Below are 5,979 nucleotides of genomic sequence, written 5' to 3'. Positions count from 1 at the left end.
TGTGCATGTTTATTTGATTTATGAGGACTGTTTCAGTGTCCCCGTAATTCAAAAGGCTTATAAATTATTCAGAATGAGTTTTTTTGAAAATCTAAAAATGCAGAACGTTTCCTGTAAGGGGTAGGTTTAGGGGTAGGGTTGGTGTAGGGCAATAGAAAATACGGTTTGTACAGTAGAAAAACCATTACGCCTATGGAGAGTCCCCACAAACCATAAAAACAAACCTGTGTGTGTGTGTGTGTGTGTGTGTGTGTGAGAGGTTTTTGTGTGACAACTTTGGAACTTATATAGAATGTTTTAATAATTTTTGTCCAGTTTTTTTTGTTTGTTACATACTTCACACACCGTAAAAAAAAAACATAAAGATAGGGCAAAATGTATTGTATTAATATGAAGGAATTTTCTGTATTTATTTTTTTACAGGTGTTTGCACTTTATTGCCTGTTTTATGGTTAACAGAAATATCTGTAAAACTACTGGATAATGTCCTGGTAATGTCAAGTGTATGATTCCCAGTCCCAGAGAATGCATGACTTTCAAAAATGCATAGTTTCAATTCAATATAAGTTGCTTTGAATAAAAGTTACTGCAAAATGTGTAAATGTTAACGATTAATTTAACAGTGGATCAATACAAGACATGACTTTTCAACTGATTACAGTTGTAACATTGAAACGTTGCTGCAGAAAGCTTCTCAGACTTTAGAGTTAAAAGCAACATTGTTCAAAACCATCAATTCAGTTAATGTCGAGTTTATTTGTATAGCGCTTTTCACGATACAAATCGTTGCAAAGCAGCTTTACAGAAAATTAAGTTTCTACAATATATTTATCATCACACATAATCTAAACATTCGGAGACCCAAAAATTCATATTCATAGACCATTCAGGGAACCCGAAACTTGTTAATTGGGATATATTACAAGCCTTATTTTCAAAACAACATTTCAAACTTTAATTTTCTGTATGTGTTTGTTTCAGTCTTTCTAATTTCTGATCTGTGGTTCTTAGTTTGATGAAGGAGTTTTGACTGCATGTTTCTTTGTGTTGGAGAAGAGTGGCAGTCCTTGCTCAGGATGGCGAGACCCCATTAATGTAGTCAGGGTGGTATCTGCCATGGTAAGTCTGAAAATCAATCATGATCAATGATTTGTGATGATGTGAAGCAGATGACACAATATTGTCAATGTTTAGGTTAATTCCAACGATGATCATGGTGTGCTGATGGGTAACTGGCAAAAGACCTGTGAGGGAGGACTTTCTCCTACTGCTTGGAGTGACAGCAGTGCCATCCTGAAACAGTACCACAACAGTGGAGGAATACCTGCCAAATTTGGACAGTGCTGGGTCTTTGCTGGAGTCACCAACACAAGTAAGATATTGAGCATTATTGAGAGTGATATAGTAGTGTAAAAACGTTGCTTTAGTTCTTATTGTGCCACTGTCAAATACAGAGAGTGAAGCGTTTAAATTGAGTAAGCTAGAATATATGAGGAATCAAAAACATTATTCATGCATTTATATCTAGCAATTATTGTACCAAAATGTGAATCAAATTGAATAATGAGCATCATATCTATGGACTTTTATGGCAAACAGCCAACCTAGCTAGTTATTTTTATTGCTGGCATTTTATTTAATTGTATATCTGAATGTTTGTGAGAAAAATAAAAATCTGCATATGTGATAGACAGAGCTGGGTAGTAACTGATTACATGTAATCTGGATTACGTAATCAGATTCCAAAAATGAAGTACTTGTAATTAGAATAAATTACATTTTTAAATAATCAGATTACAGTTACTTTGTATGGATTACATATTTACACAATAGCAATACATTATTCATAATTGACTGATTCTTCCTATAATTCCTCTTTTTAATCTTTTAAAATTTCCTTTCTAAAATAGCCTTCTGCTTATATACATTCAGAAAGTCTTCCATTTTTGTGGACATTCACACAGAGAGATCAGTCATTAGTCAGGTGGCCACACAGCATTTGACCACTGCATTTACAAAAAATATTTCAGGTTTAAGAAGTGTTTCAACATTGCATCAACTACTGATGAACACATTAATTTTTATTTGAATTATCAGTCTGTAGGTTATTTAACCATGTATTACTATAATGCCATTTAGGAATGTTATCTGAACCTCTTTCACCTAATATATTTACTTGAAGTACTCATAAGATTTTAAAATAAATATTTTAATAATTAAGTATCACATTTACATGACGTTGGTTAATGGTCCCATGACATGCAGGTGAACAAATAAAATATATATATTTTTGTGTTTTATTTTGATTGATGTTATTTTAAAATTACTTATTTTTATTTTATTTTTTATGATTTAATAAATCGTTAGCTTTTCATTAAACTCACGAACCCCCTGAGTTTAGGGGGTTCGTGACGCCCCTAGGACGTAGGCGTAGCGTAAGCTCTGGTGAGAAGTGACGAACGCGGAAATGCAGTGGAGAGAGCAAAACAAAACACCGGTCACGAATTAGAAGTACAAAACGAGGATTTACAAAGAAAAATGTCGGAGGATTTTGATATAAGCCAAAAGGAGACTGGTTTTCCTTTGCTATAAACAAAACTTGTTTCTCGCAAGACTAGCATATTCTAACATATTAACCCCCAGGAGCCGTGTGAAGTAGGCTACTTTTTATGATGGATGGATGCACTTTTTTCGGCTTCAAAATCTCTACCACCATTCAGTGCCATTATAATGCTTGGAAGAGCCAGGACATTTTTTTTATATAACTTCGATTGGATTCATCTGGGAGAAGAAAGTCATATAAACCTAGGATGGCTTGAGTGTGAGTAAATCATGGGGTAATTTTAATTTTTGGGTGAACTATCCCTTTAATTATTTAATTTGCCTAAATGTATAGTACATTAAGTGTTTGTTTAATTCTACTTTTTTTTTGATGGTTTTAGTTAAGTTTTAGTAAGTAATTTAGTAATTTTAGTAGGTAATAACCCTGATTTATGTAACATTAGCATTAATCATCCTTTTTCTACAATACTGAAGAGCATCATGCAAGTTCAGGCCACCTCAGGAAACAATTGTGATTTCATAAAAGTTGTGACTTCATTATTGTTTTAGTAATTAAAGTTGCTGCTTTTCTATATGTAGGAACTACCATGTGTGGAATGAGGCCTGGATGACTCGGTCAGATCTGCCATCTGGTTTCGGAGGTTGGCAGGTGGTTGATGCGACTCCTCAGGAAACCAGCCAGGGAATCTTCCGCTGCGGCCCCACCTCTGTTGCTGCAGTCCGCAGCGGACAGGTCTACCTCAAATATGACACACCCTTCGTTTTCTGAAGTATGCTAATTCATCACAAATCTGTCACAATTTCACTACATAGATTTATAATATGGTAGGTGTTAGTACTAAATATTTGGCTCTTTTTGTTGTAGGTGAATAGTGATAAAGTCTACTGGCAGTGCAAAAATAACGGGACCTTCGCTGTGATTCGGGTTGACAAGAGTGCTGTAGGTCACTGCATCAGCACCAAAGCTGTCGGCTCAGATCAACGTGTAGACATCACACACCCCTACAAATATGCAGAAGGTGAAAATCCTAATTAAATAATGTTGTGTCAGTTGAGATATCTTCGCTTACACATGACAAAACCATTTACATGTTTTTGAAAAGCTTCATTTTAAAAATACAGATTATTTTTTATCTAAATAATCAAAGGTTAAAATGGAATAAAAGTGTAAATCCAAATATAATGTAAATTACACATCAAGCTTTAGTTAACTTTATGTATTTATTTTATTTTTATTTTAGGTTTGTCAATATCAAATTTATTTATATAGGATAATTTAAAAGCAACAAATATACTGTACATCAAAATATAAAACAAAAACTTCATGTCACACTTTGGTTAACTTATTTATTTGTTATTTTTTATTTAATTTGTTTTTATTGCTATTTTATTTGAGGTATTTCAGTGTCAATCTATTCATATAGCACAATTAAGAAAACAACCAATGTGCTGTACGTCAAAACATAAAACATTATTAAAACTTTACGTCACGCTTTGGTTAACTTATTTACTTTTTATATTTAATTTTATTTGATTTCCATGACGAATTTATTCATATAGCACAATTAAGAAAACAACTAATGTGCTGGACATCAAAATATAAAACATAAAAACTTCACGTAACGCTTTGGTTAACTTATTTAATTTAATTTAATATAAAATCTTTATAAAAACTTCACGTCACACTTTGATTAACTTATTTAAAAAATGACAGAAGCACACAACAAAATTACTAAATCTTAAACTAAAATTAAATTGAAAACTGAACATATAAAAATAAAAGGTAATTCAATACTATAATGATAGATAAATAAATAAACAAACAAACAAACCTAAACCAATTTAATTATATTTTAATTCAACAATTCGAATGATACTTTTAAACAATTATTATTATTAATAATAATAATAATAATAAAATATAAATATTAGATGAAAAACATACACTAAACAAACTTATTTCTGTTAGTTGCCAGATCAACATTTCTAATCGTCGTTTAAGTATTACAATTATTTAAAAATGAAAGGTAAATAAAATATAAAAAAAAACAAATAAAAATGGCAAAAACTGAAAATATAAAAATAATGATCGTTCAAAATATTAATAAATACTATAATAGTATAGTAATAATACTGAAATAACACTGATACAGTGTTGTATACTTATATAGTACATAATAGTACATTCTAAATGATGACTTGTAATGAGTCTTAATGTTCATGTAGTATGAATCTTTTGGCTGTATAGTTCAGTCTCTGGAGTGGACGCTGCAGTATGAGGACTGTAAGGAGCATCTGGTGGGTCTTGTGGCGCTGATGCTCAGTCTCTCTGGACGGGTCACTGAGACTAAACAAACTCTGGCCAAACAGTTCAGCTTCAGACTGCGCACACCAGACCTCATCATCACTGTGAGTTCACATGACTCGCCATATATTGAGACTCCACCTGCTGATGATATTATCTATTGTGGCTGTATTGCATTAATGTGGCTTGTGTGTTATTTTCTCTCTCAGCCTGTGTGTGATGCTCTTGACTTTCAGAGATCTGAAAGTCAAAATCAAGTTCCAGAACCCACTGCCCTGTGTGCTGAAGAACGTCATATTCCGGATTGAAGGATTGGGAATGCAGCACGTCAAAACCATTCACTATGGGTAAGACATCCATTTGCAATGACTGAGTCAAACTGTTTTTCGTAATACTAATACATATAACTTTTACATTTATATTTTTGAAATAACTTTTTTTTTCATACTTTCTTTCAGTGATATTGCAGACCAAGCCTCAAAGTGTCTGACAGAGACAGTTGTCCCCAAACGGTCCGGCCCACAGAAGCTTCTAGCAACACTTGACTGTCCTCAGCTCACTCAGGTGCATGGGGTCAGCGTCATATTCCGGATTGAGGGATTGGGAATGCAGCATGTCAAAACCATTGACTATGGGTAAGACATTCATTTGCAATGACTGAGTCAAATTGTTGTCTGTTGTCTTATGTTTGAGTGATGTATTGAATGTTCTCAATGATTTTACTGAATTAGTTTTACAGTCCGTTGTTTTCTTGTAGCTTGTGAGTATGAAAGTATTAAGACATAAATGTTTTACTGGTTTCTCTGATTTAAACTTCTGTTGCCAAAACGGAGTTCTGAAGTTTGTTTAATTTTTGTGAATCAGTTCAAATGTTCTGTTTCTGTTGAATTGATTAAACACTCTGATTCACTGTTCATGGGAGTGTTATTTTACTCATAAATCTTTTATTACAATTTTATTTTGGCTATAGTATACATTATAATTGACTATAATATACATTAGAACACACATGCAATGTGTGTGTGTGTGTGTGTGTGTGTGTGTGTGTATACAGTGCCTTGCGGAAGTATTCATACCCCTTCATTTTTTTCTCGTTTTGTTTTGTTGCTGCC

General features: G+C 32.9%; 1 pseudogene; it reads left to right on the top strand.

Moving 5' to 3' along the window:
- Positions 1 to 5,979, top strand: part of LOC107697824 (protein-glutamine gamma-glutamyltransferase K-like) — a 22,454-nt pseudogene that overhangs the window by 14,317 nt on the left and 2,158 nt on the right.

This window comes from Sinocyclocheilus anshuiensis, unplaced genomic scaffold, assembly GCF_001515605.1.
Source record: "Sinocyclocheilus anshuiensis isolate Anshui unplaced genomic scaffold, SAMN03320099.WGS_v1.1 scaffold78, whole genome shotgun sequence".
Lineage (NCBI taxonomy): Eukaryota > Metazoa > Chordata > Actinopteri > Cypriniformes > Cyprinidae > Sinocyclocheilus > Sinocyclocheilus anshuiensis.
Note: the sequence above shows the minus strand (reverse complement) of the source record. Positions and strands in the feature narration are given on the sequence as shown.